This window comes from Rattus norvegicus, chromosome 1 (assembly GCF_021556685.1).
Source record: "Rattus norvegicus strain SHRSP/BbbUtx chromosome 1, alternate assembly SHRSP_T2T, whole genome shotgun sequence".
In the NCBI taxonomy this organism is placed as follows: domain Eukaryota; kingdom Metazoa; phylum Chordata; class Mammalia; order Rodentia; family Muridae; genus Rattus; species Rattus norvegicus.
In genome coordinates, this window is record NC_141534.1 from 50,431,119 (window position 1) to 50,452,243 (window position 21,125).

Sequence of the window (21,125 nt, forward strand, 5' to 3'; positions counted from 1 at the left end):
ATAGCACCTGAGAAATAGGTGTTTCTTCTGGTGGGGAAACTGAGGCACTGAGAGGCATCTGGCATAGCAGCCATGGAGCTTTAGTAGCCTCCAGCTAGGGAGGGGAGGAGCAAGGGAAGGGGAAGGGAAGAGGCCGTGTTCAGGGGTGAGTCCAGTAAGTGGGCTCTGTAGTCACTTCTCTATTGAGCCCTCCCTCTCGTTCCCGAAGTTGCCCACTAGGGGGCGCAACACACACCCGCTCTCAGTCTTCAGAAGTCACAGCTAAGGCTCTGGGTTCAGCTACAGGCACTCAGAGCCTGCAAGCCGTAAACCAACAGACCGTTCCTATGTTGCAGTGCGGCTAGATGCTCTGGGACCTCAGGACTGGGCACCTCGACACCGGAGCAGGGTGCACCCAGGACCTCTCAGGGTGACTGTAACTGAAGGACAGGCTGGTACCAGTCTGGCAAAGGAGAAGATAGTGCCTGCGTCCAGGAAAACAGGTGGGGAGGTGCGGTTTATGCGGGAAACAGGAGCCCTCATTTTCCACCAGCTTCCAAGTACCACATCTCTACCTAGGAATTGCCCCCGTCAGATTGGCCTGTGAGCATCTCTGTAGGGCATTTTCTTGATTGTCCAGGGCTTCCGCTTCAGTCCCTGCCTCCAGGTTACTGCCCTGGCTTTCCTTGATGGACTGTAAACCAAGCAAACCTTCCCCACCCCCATGCCAATTTTGCTCAGTGTTTTATCACAGCAACAGAAACCAAACTAACCAGGACCTTTCTCTAGAAAAGCCTAATTCTCACCTCCTCCAGGAAGACTTCCTGGCTACTGCTACTTACCCCTGACCCCTAGGATATACGTTGTCGACATTTCTAACACAGGCCCTTGGGCAGGCAGGTTATTGACTGGGGTGTCTGCTCCCCACTATGCTTATAGAGCCCTTTCCTGTGCATGGTGGTGCATTTATAAAAAGATAGAGAGGGGATATGTTCTTTGGAGGTGTGGGGGAAGGGGTTGCCTCTGCACGCCCATGCCAAGGCATCCCTTCCCCCTGAGGGACCAGCCACAGGACAGTACAGCATAGAAGAGTTTATTCAGGGAATTCGGAAGAGGGTAGTAGGGGGGAGAGACAGAGGCAGAGAGAGAAGAGGAGTAGAAAAGTAGAGGCCAGCTGTGAGCACGTGGAGTGGGGGAAGGGAATGGGAAGAGAGTGGGGGCTGAAAGGCAAGAGAGGAGCAAAAGAAGCAATAGAGAGCAAGAGAGAGAGGAGGGGGTAAGCAGCCCCTTTTATAGTGTCAGGCATACCTGGCTGTTGCCAGGTAACAGTGGGGGTGGGGCTTAGACAGAATGCTAACACATGGATCTTGGGTCTTGGGCTCAAGAATGGGGATGCACAAGGAACACCGTTTCTTAGTTTTGTTATTGGTTAAGTCTTCTGGTTTCCAGTTTTCCCATGGTGGGTAGAGGATTACTGAAGTCACAGGAAAAAAGAAAGGAAGTTTTCCACGTTTCCTCTGCCTACCAATGTTGGCTAGCGAAGCAACCTCTGTAAGGACTTGACTTCCCTGGGAGGATTTGGTTCAGGGATTTTGAGATGTATCTCACCTTAAGTTCTCGGTTTGTTTGTTTGTTTGTTTGTTTATTATTTTTCTGTGAATGGGTGTTTTGCCTGCTTGGAAGTCTAGGTACCATTTGTGTGCCTGGTGTTCAAAGAGACCAGAAGAGGACATCAGATCTCCTGGAACTGGAGTTACAGGTGGTTGTAAGCTTTCATGGCCTCTGTAAGAGCGGCCAGTGCTCTTAATGACTGAGCCCTCTCTCCAGCCCCTGTGTCTCACATTAAATGAATTCTGTACAGTTAGCATGTCTTGAACCAGGATAGGTCATGGAGCCTTCCCTGTTCAATATGGCAGTGGCTGGACATCTCACCCACAGTGGGAATACAATTCTCTGGCAGCCACCATTTGCCCAGGACCAACGACACACATTGGTCCATTTCCAAGGTCCCCTCTTACAGACCTACCTACTAAATTTGTCACTGGGGCTGATCTTCCTCTTTGATTTATTTTTGCAGCCTAAACAAAAGTTTCGCTTTTCATATCAAGTTAACACAGCTAAAAACAAACTCGCGTTTAGAGGAAGTTTTGGTTAATGAAGGCATAGAATGTGCGAGCTGAGGTAAATCCCAGGACACTGAGTGTTGGAACCATCAGCCACTTAGGTGCCTGCTCCCTGACCCTGCTGATAACCCCAGGATCCAGTCCCAGGACTCTGAGGATTTGATGAATTCCAGGCTGACTTTATTTCTAGGCAACTGCTCCTGCTGGTAGCCAATCCCGAGAGTGTCCTTGACACAAGAGCCAAGTGTCCGCTGGCTAGGTTCTGAAAGTTGGTGCATGAAATCAGTGTGCGTCCTCCCGGGGAACACACCAAGCGAGCCACGTGGCCAGTGTCACCTACTCCAGCAGGAAGAGGCTGGTGAGATTCCTGTTCTTCCCAGACCTAGACTTTTGACCTTGGCAAGCCAGTTAGCTTTGGTCCCTAAAACCACGCTGAGTGATTCTGCAGTGCTCTGCACAGACACTGCCAGTGTGCAGAAGAGAGGCAAAGATTGCCTGCAGAGACCCTCCCTGTCCCAGGTTTGGTCCCATTTCTCCCTCATTAGTACCGGGTAGGTCACACTTCCTCCAATGCCGTTGTGTGGAACAGAGTGGGACAGCCCTGGGCAGGTGCGTTGAGACAGGCAAGTCTTCCCTTGAGAGGAGCTGAGTCTGGCCCTGAAGCCGGAGGTTCTGGGAAGGAGAGGGTCCGCTTGGCTGGGACCCAGGTTTGCCTGCCTGGGATGGGAGTGAGTTATGGGGTCTGAGTGAGGAGAAAGGCTGAGAGGCAAGGGTCACATTAACTGCTGACAGATATTAAGTAGGCTGGTTGGACCTGAGAGGAGTAGATGCAAATGAGAAATGTCCTGACTGGTTGGTTCCAGTTGGGTTGACTTCTTGGGCCAGGAAAGGACATTTCAAGAAGGTCCCTGGTGACAAAGAGTTGCCAGTGAGACAGTTAAGCGTAAGCACAAACCAAAGCAACAACAACACAAGCGCCATATTCTCTTGACCCTGACTTACAAGAGAAGAACTTGCTGGCAGTGACAGTCATGGAAAAGATTCTCAGAGATTAGCCGCGAGCGACACAAAGCAGCCAGTATCGACACAGAGCAGTGCTGTGGTCTAAACAGGGAAACTGAGCCCTAGAGAGTCACAGAACAGCTCCTTCCACGGTGGGTGTGGGCGATTTGAAAAATACCAAGACTGTGTCTTGCTAGTATTCACAGGGAATGGCATAAAACAGACTTCTTCATGAGCTTTCAACAATATAAGTTCTAGAAACTCTACGGTGGAAAACCTTGGAATTAAAGTGATAATAGAATCGTCAAATGGAAGAAGCCATTCTAAACCAGCTTTTTCTGTCACGTGAGCCCTTGAAGATCCTTCCCGGTTTAGTCATCTTCATGCCTGATATGTGACACCCGTCGTGTGTGGAGGGACCGAAAGCATGTGCTGACCGCTGCTGCCAGGTAAGTGGCTGTGATGTGCAGTTGTGGGAATAAAGACGGGGACTAGGAACGGGTCTGGTTGGGAGCCTTCTGTGCAGGAGGAACATGTTTGTCAGGGCACAAGGACTCTCAGCTGAACCTGACCCAGATTTCAGGAAAACTGTGACCTTGCCCTACTCTCCTGCCTGTTCTTTAAAACTCCTGGAGAGGGTGAACTGGACACAGTGGGCCAGGAAGCTCTGCCAAATGTCAGGCTGGATCTCTGCCGACTCACAGAGCCAGCCAGACAACATAGGGGTGCCGTCAGCAGCTTTTACCAGAGCAGAATGAAGGATTGTTTGGGGGTGCCGGCCTCAAGGCAGGCCATAGTCAACACTATCTGCTGCTCCTTTAGAACAGAAATGTGTGGAAGATGGCCGTCACTCCCCACGCGTGGCAAGATCCTTCTCCCCAGAACTCAGTGCCCAAGCTAGGGGTTGAATGTTTGCTATCAAAGGACAGATTAGACCAGTGGTTCTTATCCTTCCAAACACTGTGACCCTTTAATACAGCTCCTCAGGTTGTTGTGACCCCTCCCCCAATCATAAAATTACTTTTGCTGCTACTTCGTAATTATATAGTTTTGATACTGTTTCAATTTGTAATGTAAATATCTGGTATGGAGGCTCATCTGATATGCAAACCCTGTGGGGTCATGACCCTCAGGTTGAGATCATCAGCAGGGGAGTAAACCCCCCAAACAACCGCAGTGAATACACCTGGGCCCCCTATGTACAGGAACCTGCAGTCCCAGCCCTTGGAAGGTCGTAGCACAAAGAGCCTCAGTTTGGGACCAGGCTGGGGCTATGTCCTAAGACCCTGTCTCAAAGCAAGTATTAGACAAAGGGCAATGAATAACTTTTAAAACAACAACGAAATATCCCAATTAAAATTCAGTCGGATGTAAGCTCCTAGTTAGGTAATAATATATTATGTGGAGGTTTGTTTTTTTTTTTTTCCTTGAGGACATGAGTTTTGGAGGTTGAGGTTCAATATTTTGATTCAGTCTGAACTGAGAGCGTCTCTCACACTGAAATATAATCCACGAGTTCTAACTGGAGAGCAAGCTGTAATGGAATGTGAGCAGGAGTAAGCTCCTTTCTGTCCTGAAGGTGACCGTGTCTCATTATGACAGCCTGAGGACCAATAGTCCCCACTTCTGAGACCAACGCTCTTCAGCCTTAATAAAGACCCAAGACAACTGGCCTTCCGAGCTGCCAGCCTCAGTCCTCAGCGACGCCTCTCTGTCTCTCTCCAGCTTCCTAGCCCTCAGAATTTTCCTGTTCGGTCTTATAACGCAATGGTGTGCCTAGGGAGAGGTGCTGCTTCTCGGTGCGAGCAGCTTAGCCACTGTGCTCCTGCGGGTCTGTGTTTAAAACTTGCAGGGAATCATGAGGGAAACTGTTGCGGTTAAATACTGAATTTCACAATCAAGTAAGGAGTACTTCGGAAACCAAGCCAAACATACACCTTGGTGTATTTAAAAAAAAAAAACAAATATTTTTCATGTAATTAATTACAAGTCTTTTAAAAATTTTTTCTTCTTATGCTTTCACTATGTGTATGTGAGTTTGGTGGTGGGAGTTTGTATGCAGGAGTCCAAAGGAGGGCATTAGGTCCTCTACAGCTGGAATTACAAATGGTTGTGAGCCACCCAGGGTGGGTTCTGGGAATTGAACTCTGGTCCTTTGGGAGAGCAGCAAGTGCTCTTAACTGGTGAGCCATCTCTCTAACCCCAATTACATATCCCTTGAGTGCTGAATTCTTAATAAAGATGTGCTAATAAACTCATAAACAAATTAATAAGCAGTCAGGCTAACTCAAGAATGTCAATCCAGTCTTACTTCCCCATCATTCACAGATATTGGAGGAGAGGGGCTCTCTGCTTTACAAAATAACAGCTAGAGACTTGGGCTTCCTTGACCAGGTCCCTTTGGGTGCTTTTCAGCTGAGTGGAATTCCCGATATCCAGAACCCGGTTTCCACACATCTGAGAAGGACTGGGTGCAGAAGGAGATGGGAACTGCATTTTGGCTGTATCTGTCTGTCAGGTTAGGGTCAGAGCAAAATATATAAGCTCCCTTCATATGAACCAGATCATTGGCAATGCTAGAATTACTGGAAGAAAACAAAATGATCCCCAAAACACAAACAACAAGAGTCTCGTGCTATCTTGTACAGCAGAGGATGGCACGCAAAACAAGCCACCAGTAATGAGAAAGAAAAGTGCAGACAGGTGTTCCAGACTGGTCTCAGAGCTTCCTGATGGGCACATGGCCTGTGTGGATGCAGGAATGGATGTGTGAAGTAGCCATGGGTTTCTGTAATTGCTGTTCTTAACTGACGGCTGGGGGTCACCCTATTCTTCGTGGTTCACATGTGAATGTGGGCATCTCCAACTGCAGACCCCATGGATAAGACCCTATTGGCTAACAATGTGACAAACAAGTATTCTTAGGGTTTTTGGGGAAACGTTCCATTGAGAAATGTGAACCACCTGCAGCTGGAAGGGACTCTGGGGGAGAGTCATTTTCGAAGCTTTCTTGGAGCTGAAGAGAGAGAAATGGTGCCCACTTTCAAGCTTATGCCTTTCTACAAAGGGAACGGAGGCTCAGGGGAGTTGTTCTATGCACTGGGTCAGCCCTGGTGGGTGAAGCTGCATTGGCAGCTGTGGCACAGAAGCTTGATGTGCCCTGTGCAATCCTCCTACAGCAGGATGCCTTGTGGGATCGTGGGTGGGAGGGCCTTAATTTTGGCCATGGAGATTCTGAGTCAGTGAGGTGCTTTGTTTTGAGGGAGGTGGTTCTTAGGTACCTAAGGCTAGCTTTGACCTTGTTATGTAGTTGAGAATGACCATGGACTTCTGATCTTCTTGCCACTGGCTCTTGAGTGCTGGCATTATAGGCGTGTACCACCCCACCTGTTTCATGTGGCGCTGGGCTTGATCTAAGGGCTTCTTCACTCATGCTAAGAAAACACATTATCAGCTGAGGCCTGAGAAAGGAATATGGTGCCGCCAAAGGTGACAGAAGTGACCAATGGTAGAGAGTGGGGTCAGCCTTTCCTCGTTCTATGCTTAGAGAAGCTTGGAATAATCATGGGAAGGGTTTTATGGGAGATCATTGTTTTCCCATGTTTTGTCTGTATTATTCTTTTTTCATGTTTTCATTAAATATTTTAAACTAAAACACTCCAACACTCTGATGTATCGTCAAAGTAGATGTTGAATATAAATGTGAAGGCAAGAGGAGACATTAGTCTACCCTAGACTCAGCCCATCTGGACTCCTTCCTCACCTGAAATGTCAGGCTTTGGGCCTAAAGGGAACACCCCATAATAGGCTGAAAAGTTCTTGGAAGAGTCCTGGAGCCACTGAGCCCCTGGTTGTCCTTAACTTCCTGATTTAGGCTTTGTAAAACTACCTCTGACTGCACCCGGCCTCTGTGCAGGCTGGGTATAGAGCTCTAGGTGGCAAAGGCAAAGAAAGAGGGGGATTTAGAGACAGATTTAAATCAATGATTTTCACCCTGTGAGGAGTGACCCCTTTGGGAGTTAAGCAACCCTTTCCTAGGGTCACCTAAGATCAGAAAACACAGATATTTACAATACATGACAGTAGCAAAATTATAATTATGATGTTGCAGCAAAAGAGTTTTATGGTTGGGGTCACCACAGCATGAGGAGCTGTATTAAAGGGGTGTGACATTAGGAAAGTTGAGAACCACTGCTCTAAATCATCAGGAAGCTTTTTGTCCCTGTATACATGTGTTGTTGTTATTAAATATTACTTATGTTAATGTCTAGTGAGATGTGGAATGGCCTTAGGAGGCAACCAGAAAATACAGGCTTAATTTTGGAGTTTGAAACAGTTTCTAATATAAAAAAATATTTTTAGGGCTTGCACGTGTGTGTGTGTGTGTGTGTGTGTGTGTGTGTGTGTGTGTGTGGTGTACGTGTGTGTGGTGAGTATGTTCATGCCACATCACACATGGAAGTCAGAAGACCGTCTCACTTATCAGTTTTCACATTCCACTTTATTTGAGATGGGTCTCCTTTGTAATTAGCCACCAGGTACTCCAGGCTAGACAGCTGACAAGCTTCCTGTCTCTGCCTCACCTCTTGTAGTAAGAACAGAGATCATGGATGCACACTGCTGTGCCTAACTTCTGGGACAGAAGGCCAAGAGACGGCTGCCATCGTTGCCCACTCTTGCTCTGTCTCAAGTCTCTGGTAAAGATTTCCTCACTGCTTCTGTCTTAGTCAGGGTTCTCTAGAGTCACTACCTATGGGTAGTCTCTATACAATAAAGGAATTTGCTGATGACTTACAGGCTGTAGTCCAACTCCCCAACAATGGTCAGCAGCAGCTGTGAATGTAAGTCCAAGGATCTAGCAGAGGCTCAGTCCCACAAGGCAGGCAAATGAAAAAGAGAGCATCTCCCTTCTTCCAATGTCCTTATGTAGGTCTCCAGCAGAAGGCGTGGCTTAGATTAAAGGTGTGCACCACCATAACTCATCTGGGACTTGCTCTGTCCCAGGTGCTCTTCGACTTAGAGATCCTTGCCTGGAATTCACACCCAATATGCCTCAAGATCTCCATGCCAGGATCCAGGTCAGAAATTTGTATCTCCCAGTCACAAGATCAGGATCACAGGTGAGCCTTCCAATTCTGGATTATAGTTCATTCCATATATAGTCAAGTTGACAACCAGGAGTAGCCACTACAGCTCCTGTGAGCGGTCGATGGTAAGTGTTGACTGCTCGAATGCTTGAGTCAGTTTGGCAAGGTGCTAACAAGGAGCTTTTGAGTTCTGGGGATCTGAACTTGGGTCTTTAGGCCTGTACAGTGTGCAGTTTATCCATTTAGCTATCTTCACAGCAACGGGCCTTGAAAAGTTTTCTTTGGAAAGGGATAAGAGAGTTATTTCTAGTCCATGTTTCACCCAGCTCCCCCAACCCTCTGTTAATTACAAAGAGTCTTAGAAGGTGGACCGAATTCTCTTCGGGTCCCGGGGAAGAGAATCCTTGCAATGCACATTATTGTGTATCAGCAGCGGTGTTGGGTAAAAGCCCCTTGTTTGCATCCCTGACCATTCTGATTCAAGCATTCAAGCAGTCACCATTTATCATCAATGGCTCATAGAAAGCAGTGAGGAGATCTTTGCTAGTAGACCTGAGTGGACAATGAGCAGTCTCTTGACCTTCTGTTCCAGCCAAGATCCCCTTGGCAAATGTAAATGTAACACAGTTGTCAAGGGTGTACAGAGAATCCTTTGTGTGCCATAGGGAAGCGCCACCTGTCAATTAAAAGCTGACAGCCCATTACTGGGGCAGGAAATAGGAGGTGGGGGTTTGGAAAGGGAGAGAAAAACTCTGGGATAGTCATGCATGTGGAGAGACTCGGCCCAAACTCTGAGGAGACGGACGCATGAAACTTAGGAGGGACAACCAGCCACGTGAAACTCGCAGAACAGAATAAGTGGGTTAATTAAGTTAGGATCTAGTCAGGGAAAAGCCTAGGCATTTATTCATAATTGATTAAGTCTCATAGTCGTAATTTTGGGAACTGGGGCACGGGTAGAAGAGCCCATGGTTAAACAGGGGAGCTCTGTAGAACATTCATCCCCATCATAGATGCTAATAAAAGCAAAGAGCGGCACATGAATTAGAGTTTGGGTTGGGGTGTCTGAACCTCCATGTTGTCTCCCACTAATGCCTATTTGTTCTTGTTTTGATATCAGTCTCCCTGCAAGAGAAAAGGCATGGCCAGGTGCAACCGCCGTTGCTTCAGAACTTGTTTTGCTTTCCTTTTTTAACTGAAAATAATTTTTCTTACAATATATTCCTCATTTCTTCCAGATTCCCCCCAGCTCCCCAACTATTTAATGCCAAGCCATCTTTCTCTCCTTCTTCGGAAAACAAGCAAATAAGAAAAGAGCAGCAACAACAACGGAATAAAAAAAAAAGGCAAAAACAAAGAAGTTGGAGAAACATACATGCAGACATAGTCACACTCAAAATTCCACAGAATCAGAAACTGTAACATCCAAGTAAAGGATCAGTAAGATTTTTTCAAACAGTGCCCAAACAGGGCAGTATGAGACAAAAAGTCTCCGAAAATACCACAGGGTTCATTTTGTATTGCCAATCTACTGCTAGGCATGGGACCTGCCTTTTAAGTGTGTTTTGTATAGCTAACGAGACTCCATTGGAGAAAACCAATTTTTCTTTTGCAAGCAGTTGTTAGTTTGGGATAACATCTTGGTTAGGGGTGGTGGGTGTAAGTTACATTTTGCATATGCTAGGCCCAGGGAGTGGCACTATTAGAAGGTGTCTTGTTGGAGAAGGTGTGTCACTGTGGGTATGGGCTTTAAGACCCTCATCCTAGCTGCCTGGAAGTCAGTATTCTGCTAGCAGCCTTCAGATGAAGATGTAGAACTCTCAGCTCCTCCTGCACCATGCCTGCCTGGATACCACCATGCTCCCTCCTTGACGATAATGGACTGAACCTCTGAACCTATAAGCCAGCCCCAATTAAATGTTGTCTTTATAAGAGTTGTCTTGGTCATGGTGTCTCTTCACAACAGTAAAACCCTAACTAAGACAGGTAGTGTGCAGAATACGTTTCCATACCATGGATACTAGTCAGGAGGCATTATTTGCTGACTCTGTTTAAATTTATTCCATATATGTATATATAGTAAGATGTTTCCATGGTGGTAGCTTCACATGACCCGTAGTGTTGTCCCTCCCCATATTCTCTCTCTTTCCCTCCTCTTTCCCCCCACTCCCTGTTCAATGCTTCAGTTCCGGTTTCCCCTCTTTCTTAAGGCTTGAGTTTGAATTCCTGCCTTTCTACATTTTGTGTGTGTTTCCCTTCTCTGAAGAAGGACAGCTGACTGACTAAATGGGAGGAAAAGTATAAAACTGTTTGGGGCATCGCAGTGCATATCACTCCCAAGGGGGTGAGAACTGAATAAGTAAAAGAAAAGAAAATACGAATCTATGGAAACAAGGTAGATGAAAGAGGGACGGGTATAGAACATCTCAGAGTAATAGAATTCCAAACGATGTATGACAATTGAGGAGCCCCAGCAAAGCCCCCTCCTTGTTTTCACATTGACTTTGTGCCCTTCCACACTTGGGGGTGCAGTTGCTTCTGCAGCTACAATGGCACCCCTCTCTATAATGGCTGCCCATAACTGAGGAGGTGTTCTGGATAAGATCCCAGGAAGGCTCACACAAAAAGTGGACAGAGCGAGATACTCACAGCTAAGTCTGAGGGATGGGCTGTGGGAAGCAGGTGTCATGGATGCCAGCAGGAGGAAGCCCAGCCAAGGAGCATCTGACATATCAGGGGCTGCTGGTGAGTTCTCTACTGAGATTTTTGCCCTAGACCTTCATGAGTTCTTTCTTTATTCTCCATAACATTTGCCAGTCAGGTAAAGAACCCACCTGATAAATGGGTAAAGGAACTCAACACTTTTCATATATCGTCATATAAATGGCCAATGAATATATGAAAGAAGTATGGAAATAAGAAATACATGTCAAAAGTGAATGGAAGACATGGGAGAAAAGGACCCTTAGATGCCGCTTAGGGCACGAGTCTCTGCAGTCACTATGGAAACCAGTACAGAGGTTCCTCAAAGCACAGAACATGTAGCTAACGAACTGTACGACCAGCAGCACACCGGAAGAAAGCAAGCCTTCGCTTCCCACAGAGGCACCTGCACAGCCGTGGTTATCACTGCTTGTGATCACCAGTGCATGGAGCCAGCCTAGACCTCTGTGGACGAGTGGCTGGAGAAAGATGAGGTGGCATGTGTACAGGGTGGCATCGCCTCACCTCTAAGAAACAGAAATTGTGTCATTTGCACGATAATGGATACAACTGGAAGTCAGTGTTAATGACACTAATCCATCCACACTCGGAAAGAAAAGAACAAGTATGTGTGTGCATGCGTGTGCGTGCGTGCGTGCGTGTGTGTGTGTGTGTGTGTGTGTGTGTGCACTGCGCATGTGCATGTGTATCATAGGACAATCTAAAAACACCCATGAAAGGAGAAGTGGGGCTTGAAGGAAATAGGGCAAACAGGAGAGAGGTGTGGATAATAGGTCATAGATCATAGGTCATGACATGTCACCTTGAATATATAAAAATGGGGTGAAATCTGTACAATTAATGTGCACTACTATGAAAATTAGCAATTAAATTAAAAAATGAACTGAGTCTTCCTGACTGGTCAAGTTCTGCTTATGAGAGCTCTTTCACAATCCTGTCAGGAGGTAAGAGGGGAGTCCATGCCAAGGGCTGGTAGAAGTAGAGGGCGGACGGTCTTTCCCTGAGCAGGGCTGGGGAGTGATGGAGGGCAAAGGTGGCTGTGGGGAACCCTGATTCCTTCTATCTTCCTCCTCTTCTTCTTAGTCTCTTTGTTTTCATTCGTTTCTTCAAGCTTCTGGTTTTGATTTGGTGAGGACTCTTGCAGTAGAGCCTGCTGTTCATTTTTCTAATGCCGGGGTCACTGTGTGTGCCCTCCCTGCCGGAGTCACGACTGTGTGCCCTTCCTTCTTTTCCTTTTCTGAGCAGAGGCTCAAAAAGCCTCCTTAAATTCCAAGAAAAGGAAAAACTAAAGATACAGACACGTGATTTCTCACGCATTGCCCACATGGCTTTATTACACAATCACTGAATTGCCAAGCCAGTGGTCCCCTGGGTCCTTGGAGTCCCACTGTTTAAAATCCACCCCTGTCTGCCCGGCCAATCTCTCACTTCTTCATCCTTTGGTACCACCGCTGTGACCAAGGCTGACAGCTGTGGGCCAGCTGCAAGGCCCTTCCCCAAAGGCTATCTCACTTCTCCTGCCTTGTCTGCATCACCATTGCCCTCTCTGGTACACACCCTCATTTTCTCCCAGCTAGCCATCGTCAGGGGCTTCTGAGTGGCCACCTTGACTCAAGTCTCCTTTGGCTTTTCTTTAATCCCATCTTCAGCAGTTTTTATCCTGAGTTCCAGGTCTTTGAACGTCTTGCACCTTAGCTTACTCGTGTGTTTGAATTCGAGCTTGTAGAGAGGGACCTTGGGGTGTGTGTGTCTGTCTGTGCAGCACTCTAGACTAAAGCACACACCTCCTGTTTAGGAGTTACAGTTAAAGACGCTTGGACACGCAGGAATCCACTTTGTTTCTGTCGGGGGGCTTGAGCCCATCTTGTGCTGTCGTCCTTTTTGCTACCTATTCCCCGAGACCTCAGAGCCCACGGGACTCAGAGCTCAGGCCTGTTTCTAAAGTTCACAACTCCAGGAACTGGGATTGCTCCTCCTGAAAGGAAGAGTAATTTCAAAATCTACCCTAGAAGTGGTGAGGAAAGCCCAGCCCTACGACTTTCTAAGTGGATTGAGTCACATTGTCAATAACCACGCCGAGCCACTTGGGAAGCCTTTCCTAGGGCCGTGATTTCCGGGCCATCTGTGTCACTTCAGAGCTGAGTGAGGCTGAGGCTGACGGCTCCTGACAATCTCATCTTCCTATCTTATAGGAAATTGTTCAATGCCCTCAAGTGGAGACTCTAGAGCCATGAAATACCCGTGGAAAGATTTTTTTTTCCAATTAGTTTTTCTGCTACCATATCTGCAGTGAAACACACCCTCTCAAGCCAATGCCTGCCTTTGGGATCTTGATTGTGGAACACCTGTGAGGGTAATCAGCAGCCTCCCGGCCAAGTTTCCTTTGGGAACTGCCGTGTTGGCATCACCCACTCATGATGGGCTGGTTAGAAGCACAGCGGAAAACGTCCGTTGGGCAATAGCTAGCAACTGCGTCAGGCATGCTGGCCCGTTTTGATAAGGTGAGATCATGGGTTTCTTGCTCTTGGGTGAATAGGAAAAAGTGTTTTCTGGAAGTCATGGGAGGCCTAATTTAGTTTCCCTGCTTGGGCTTGGGGAAGGTATTAGTAAGCAAACACATCAAAAAACAATGTGAACCAGAAAGTCTGAGTCTTCTAAGGCGATAAGCAAGTGACTCACCGTGTTTCCTTCAGAAGGACCCAGAGAACAAGAGAAGATTTGTGGCGTTCTCAGCAATCTGTCCAACACCGTCCTGGGCAGTTTGCATATAAGATGGATGTGTAGTGCAGTCCCCGTCACACTAGGAGGGTGACAGCAATAATAACGGGTTTCACAGGGAGGAAAGCTCGAGTATTCTCAGTGTGGTGTGTGGCAGTGAGTGTGTCGTGGTGTGCTATGGGCATCCGTGCTCCAGAGTGAAGAGGAAAAAGTAGATTTTTAGGGAAGAAGCATGAAAAAGTAATTTCTAAGTACAAGACTGTTTCGAAAACTAGCTAATGTTAAGTGTTTAGCACCAGGACGGTATTTCTTTCTCCTCAGAGCACTGTAGAGAATTCTGTTCTTCAGCTCTCGTTCCAGCCTCAGCCTCTAAGATAGTGGTTCTCAACCTGTGGGGTCGAGACCCCAATGTGGTCTAATGACGCTTTCACAGGGCTCACCTAAGACCACCAGAAACACAGCTATTTACATAGACATGACTCATAACTGTAGCAACACTGCAGTTATGAAGCGGTAAGGACAATGAGGAGCTGTATTAAAGGGCCACAGCGTTCGGAAGGTTGAGAAGCACAGCTCTAGGAGGAGCAAGGTGTCTGAGACACACAGGAAATGAGCGGCTGGGGTGGAGTTCCAGAACGGAGCCTAGGAGCTGAAGGACTAAGCATCTTGCTCCAATAACTAATTCTGTTGCTATTGAAGATACAGAAGCAGAGATGAGGTGGGTGGTACAGTGCAGAGTGAACACTATACAAAACTAAGAGAGAATGTGGGGGGGGTTAGGGATTTAGCTCAGTGGTAGAGCGCTTGCCTAGCAAGCGCAAGGCCCTGGGTTCAGTCCCCAGCTCCAGAAGAGAGAGAGAGAGAGAGAGAGAGAGAGAGAGAGAGAGAGAGAGAGAGAGAGAGAATGAATGTGGGGATCGGGAGGAGGTCTGAGCTTCAGTAGAATAGTGGGAGGTGGCCTGAGCTTAGGTAGGAGTGGTAAGAAATCTGATTGATGGAGAAAAATGTATGTGGTCAGGGTCGGGTGGTGGGAAGCTGGGTCATATAAAGCCTTGGTGGGTAGATAGTCTTGACATGTGACAGAGGCGGGACTTGTCTGGAGTTTGGGTTTGAATGTGTCCTCGCTGGACAAATAGATGATTACTTTAATTAGTAGCTGGGCGCACAGGACATTGGGTAGGACAACACAGATAGATGCTCAGTGACATTCCTGATTTGATTGAAGCTCAGGAAATCTGTAGGAAGAAACTCGGACCCAGGCTGCACTCGGATTCCGGCATACGCAGATTTGAGGAAAAGCTGGTGGTAGGAGTCACTGGAAGCCATTGCTCACACAGCAAAAAGAGCAGGAGAAACATAAAACCTCCATGGCACAACCTCCTTCTAAGACTTGGCTTTCGGAGTTATGATTGATCATTGATCACTACGTTGGAAGCATCCGCTTCTGTATCTACGTAAAGACATTTGCATCGGAAGAGGCATGGCAACTCTCACGACAGCAAGCACACAGACATGCCACAGTGGAAAGCAGGTTTGGCTACAAGGGCACCCTTATGAACTGCTTCTCTGGAACATGGAAGCATTTCCTGCAGAAATGGCGGTCAGAAGACAGAACTCTGTCTTTCCTGGAAAACTGTCTGGGCTCTGGAGTGAACTGGGAGCCATTGAGCAATTAGAAGGCTGAGGATGGAGCAACCCCTGCCACACACACACACACACACACACACACACACACACACTCACACACACACACACTCACACACACACACACACACACACACTCCCCTGGGAGTTTTGTCATGTCCTTCCAAGAAAAAGCTCAATAGCATGACTACTTCTTCTGCAGTGTTTCAAGGCTGTTGCCCTAGCAGGGTATCAGTACTTGTAAATACCTTTTGCTTCTGAATAGGGCAAGACTCAAAGTAATTGTAAAAAAAAAAAAAAAAAAAAAACCAGCACGGTGAGCCTCCACAAGCTCTTTATGGGTTTGCTGTCTCACTCTGTGAGAGGAGATCTCAGGGTTGAGACTGGCTTAGAACTCACTATGTAGACCTTCTGCCTCTCTAGATTACAGGTATGGAGCACCACCCAGTTCTAGGGGCTGAAATTGGGGCTTTGTGCACACTAGGCGGGCACTCTGTTGGCCAAGCCACCTCCCTAGACCCCCGGTGATTCTTTTATGTAACAAAGGATTCCTACCGCAGAGCTGGGAGATCGATGTTGGTGTAGTGCTGGTAGGTAGGGGTTCATTCCTAACATCCCACGTCATCTTTAGCTCTTCCCAGGCAAATATCGGACTTTGAAAGCCATTGCATTGCATGGTTTTCAAGTGTTAGAAACACTCCAAATCTTTACTTTTGCAACATGAAGCTTCCATTATTTTTCCACAAAAAAAAAAAATTACTGTTTTTACTGACAGTGTTCTTGTGACTGAAGACTGAGTCAGTTTTCTTTATAGTCAACACAGAATAATTTTAGCAAACCATTTTAAAGAGATTCCTACAGTGTATTATACTTTTAACTGAAAGAATGAACTGGAAGTGAAAGGTTCTAACAGTTAGCGTGAGCTGAGGGATTTGTAATTCTGTGTGAGCCTAGGTCCACATCCCACTGCTGCTACCAAGTCAAGCAAAGCCATTTAAGCTGCAAGCAAGTCTCTGGTCCTTCATTGGTTGGCTGTAAAATAAGGATGAGAGATTGATGTGGCTTTTAAATCTCCTTTTAGTTCTGAAAATGAAAAATTCTTGATGGTTTAATGACAAAATTATTATATATTGAAAGCATAAAATGTTTTTATTTAACAATGAAATAAACAAAAAGGGGGCTGGAGATGTGTCTCAGCAGTTAAGATCTCTTACTGCTAGATTGGAAGAGTGGAGCCATATTGTATGGCTTACAGACACCTGTAACTCCAACTCCAAGAGATACAGTGCCCCCTTCTGGTCTTCTTGGGCAACACACACACACACACACACACACACACACACACACACACACACACACACACACCACCTGAATTGAATAAAATAAAATAAACTTTAAAAAAAGATGGGACACAAGCGAAGGTTTATATTTATATTTTATAAAACTTCTTCATAGAAGACGTAATGGAAAAACATTCCACGGGAGTAGCAGTGATGAGAACTCCCACAGGTACTAAGGATGGGGAGGAGGGTATCCTGGTCTGAATTCCCGGAGCTAACTACATAGAGTGGCCTCCGGTCAGTAACTCTCTCCTTCCCAGGAGGTACCTGCTAGTGTGGCTCTGAGGATGAAAAGTGACACACTGTATAAAGCACAGAGCAACACCCCTGGCAAGGGGCCTCATGCCGTGAGTGTGAAGAGGCAAGGTAATGCTGAACTCTGACCTGGAATGTTCTCTGGGAACCCAGGCACAAAAGCTTAGTCCTCATCCTTGTACCATTAGAGGGTCAGAAACCTTCAAGAAGAGCCTAGTAGGAGGTCTTAGGTAGTTGGAGGAGAGAGAAGCAACATACGACGTCCCTTCCTTTCTCTTTGGAGTATAGACCATGAGGTGACAGCATCTCCAGCTACGTGGCCCCGCATGATGTGCTGTTTCTCCACTGGTCCACAGCAACCTGATCAAACAACAGTGAAGGAAGAAAACTGTCAACCTGTGACTCCCACCTCTCTTTAAGTTCATTGTCTCAGGCTTTTGGTCACAGTTGCAGAAATCAAACTTCTACAAATTTGGGAGGGAAATGAAGTAAAAGCATGGAAGCTAAAATTGAATCAGCTGCCTTTACCAAAGTGTGAAATCTCCTGATTTCAGCGAATACCTGAGGAGGAGAGCATAATTCAGTATTGTTTGCTTTTGATGGTTGGTGGGGACGGCAGAGTAATAATAATCACAAAGGTGTTCTGCTGTATATACAGATTGTTAGCCAATGTTAGCCAGCGGCTGTCAGGGGGAAGGTGTTCCATTGTATATAGAGATTGGTAGCCGACGACTGTCAGGGGAATAAGATAGGACCAGAGTCACCATAGCTCTCAATCTGTGACATTCCACCTCTCCATAACCATGAGGTCCCAGTCAGTCAAGCCTCTTAGATCTCTGCCACAGAGGTGGCTTCCTCAAAGAATGTCAATCTGCAGCACAAAGGTGAACCACGGGGTCCTCAAACCTGTCTTTCGAAGAAAAAGGAGCCCGTCCCACATGACTCCATCTCACTGTAGATTTGAGGAAAGAATTCTGACTGTGCATTCTAGAGATGGTCTATCTGAGACACCCTAATCTGAAACCAAGACAGTGGTATGTTCCCGCCCCACTCCTTACAGCTTACAGCTCCTGAGAGATGAACATCTTCTCCCCTGGCTTTCTTCTCTGGCTAGTGCTCACAAAGGTAGCCTCTACTTGCTACAGTCAGGACTGTTGAATATAAAATCTGCCAGCATTCTCTGGCCTGCAATAGTAAACAAATCACAATAAATTCAAGGAAGTTGCACTAAAAGTGACCTGAGCTACCATACTGTCTACATTGTATTTGTATGTAAAGAAAAAGGCACTTTGAATCCATGGTATATTACAAACAGGAAATAGTCTTACATTGGTTACTTCACGTTATACTGTGACCAAACAACCAGTCAGTTAGCAATTTAAGGGAGGAAGGAGATACAGGCCATTGTGGTAGGAAAGGCATGCTTGCCAGAGAGGGAGACCTACTGGCCACATTGTATCTATGATCAAGAAACAGAGAGAGGAGAGAACAGGAAGTGGGTCTCAGCCATAAAACCTCAGAGCCTACCCCCAGTCAGAGCAGCTGAGGACCAAGAGTTCAGGAAGACTAGTGGCTCCTGGGCTGGGGCCATGGGCTTAGCATAGGCTTAGCATGGGCAGACACCCTGCAGCTAAGGTTGGAAGATGGAAGGCTGGGCACTCCCAGAAAAAAAGCTAGTTTCTTCCAAGTGTGACTCGAGCCCTTATATGGTATCATTCACACAGTGGTCCACCGAGCCTGGAAGAGAGATTCCATATTGTACTTTGTGATTATTTTCAACACAAATTAGCACATAGGCTTTTAAACTATTATAAACTCACTCTCTATTGCCGGTGGTGGACAAAATCCTAATTGAGGAACATTTTTCCCCATTAATATCACCATCTCCCATTTGAGGGCATTTACCGCTTTGTGGGCTTTACACAGGGAAGGTAGGGCGTCACTCTGCAGCCTTCCTCTAATTGCTCGATGTTCTTGCTGGAAGCCACTAGGTGCCAACCATCTCAGTCTGCTTGGCTGCTGGAATGGAGCACCACCAATGGGGACCCTGAAGGACAGGGATGGGTTTTTCCCATGATTCTATAGCTGGAAGTCCAAGTGGTAACAGCTTGGCTGGGGCAGTCCCTTCTCTCACTCTGTTCCTTTAAAGGGACACAAATCCTTTAAAGGAGGACACTTCATTCATCATTGGACCCCATCCCCATAATTTCACCTAATTATCTACCAAAAGGTCAGTTTTTAAATACTATTCCAGTGGAAGCTCAGGCTTCAAGAGATGAACTTGGTGGGCACATTTATGTGGAAAGTGTCAACACTGGCCCAAAGCAGAGTTAGACCAAGAAAGTGTAGGTTGGGAGCTCATGAAGGCAATAGGAGAACAAGAGGACCAGGGCCAGAAGGTGTGTCTCCTGCACAGAGGAGAAGCCAAGGAACAGGAGTCACATGAAGGGCACATGCAGAGCTGGTCCCAGAAAGGCTAGTTTAGAGAAAGCCTTCATTTTGAAAAAAAGTTAAAGTGTCAGTAGTACTCTACTCGAAGCACAAACTTTCTTCTAGGGGCTAATGGAGATCAATCGATAAGGGAAAGATGATAATGGCTGCTGGTCAATTAAGTTGGGATTTGGGTCCATAAGTTGGGATTTGTCCATCTGTCCGGACAGTCACAGCAGCGCAGGGGGAGTTCTTGCTACCTTAACACGTGACCAAACTGCCGATAGAGAGGTTATTTACTCTCTGATGCCAGATGTGGTGAAATGCCTCTGGGACATTCTTAGCCACTCCTTGAAAACAGGGGTCCTTTTGATCTCTCGCCTGGGGACTTGCTGGTACCAGTTCACCTGCCTGGTTTACATCGATGCTTTTTTTTTTCTTTTTTTGGTTGTGAGCCTAGCCTTTAACGGCTGAGCCATCTCTCCAACCCAATCATCGCATTTTTTAATAGAAAGGTTGAATTTTAACATTTATCATAGTTTCCCAAAACAAACAAATGTATATGTGTATGTGTGTGCTGCATGTGTGTAATGTGTGTGTGTGTGTGAGAGAGAGAGAGCATACGTGTGTGCTTTACTTTGTCCAACAGAATAAATGATATGTATGTATGTATGTATGTATGTATGTATGTATGAAATATATATATTCTTCATCTATCCACTGATACATATTTTCTTCATTCATCTATGGTTGGAAATCATGGTTGATTCCATAGCTTGCTTCTTAGAAATGGTGTCACGGGAAACATGGGAGTGAAAGTGTCTTCATGATATGATTTTATTTCTGTTGTAGATTTGTGGTGGTGGGGTGACCAGGATTTCTGTTTCCAGTTGTTTTTGGAAACTCCAGTGAGCATTAGTTGGTCACAATGCCTAGGTCAGTAATATGCCCCACAATATCCTCTGATGATGGGAGAAGTATTCACTTTCTGCAGAGACCACATTAGCCACTAAACCATGTGGCCATGAGGAACACAGCTTGTCATCTTTTCCTTTAATGAATGTGAGTTTAAGAATGCATGTGTGGCTGTGCCACATTGGATGGGACAGGTACGAGCAGTGGGCGGTGGGTTTATTGTTGTTGTTGAGACAGGTGTCTTACTGTATAGCCCTGACTGGTCAGAACTCATCATGTAGACCAGCCTAGCCTTAAACTTGTGGCTGTTTTCCTGCCCGTGCCTCTCAGGTGCTAGGATTACAGATGTGCTGCAGCACACCCGACTGTTTTCAGTGTTTGAAGGTAAAGAGATCGAGGGCTGGCAGTGTGGCAGAACTCTTGTCTGACACAACTGAGGCCCAGGCTTCCATTCCAGTACTGTAATATATATGTATAGTACATACACACACACACACACAAATATACATCATATATACATATAGAATATATTGTATATATGTATACATATACATGTGTGTATATGTGTATACATGTGCACATATGTGAGTATGTGTGTGTGAGAGAGAAAGAGAGAGAGATTTGTTTTCTCTCTAACTCCCTTCGAAGCAGAGGGAAAAATAAACTGCACGTATGACTTTCAATAAAAGTTCCAGTCAACAGTCAAATATGTGTGGAATTCATCAAAATGTAAAACGCATCTGGAAGACAAGAGCCCCAGCAATGGCTAAGTTCATTCTTAAGAGGGACAAGATAAGTAGGGGAGGAGAGGTGGGATTCACTCTCCAAGATACTAAGACTGTGAGAGAGAGGCGTTGATGAACAATGGCAGTAGCTTGGGACAGACAGCTGCAGGACAGGTTAAAGGA

General features: G+C 46.3%; 1 long non-coding RNA gene across 8 annotated transcripts; it reads left to right on the top strand.

Moving 5' to 3' along the window:
* Positions 1–291: 291 nt before the first annotated feature.
* On the top strand, positions 292–10,125 carry LOC102553224 (uncharacterized). 8 transcript variants are annotated; one of them, XR_015645329.1, is made up of 5 exons: positions 292–482; positions 2,057–3,256; positions 3,357–3,553; positions 8,109–8,224; positions 9,430–10,125. It is a non-coding gene; the product is annotated as an uncharacterized LOC102553224 (long non-coding RNA). The 8 variants fall into 8 exon arrangements; XR_015645328.1 differs by having other exon boundaries at positions 2,057–2,460; positions 3,302–3,553; XR_015645326.1 differs by having other exon boundaries at positions 2,057–2,460.
* Positions 10,126–21,125: the final 11,000 nt, after the last annotated feature.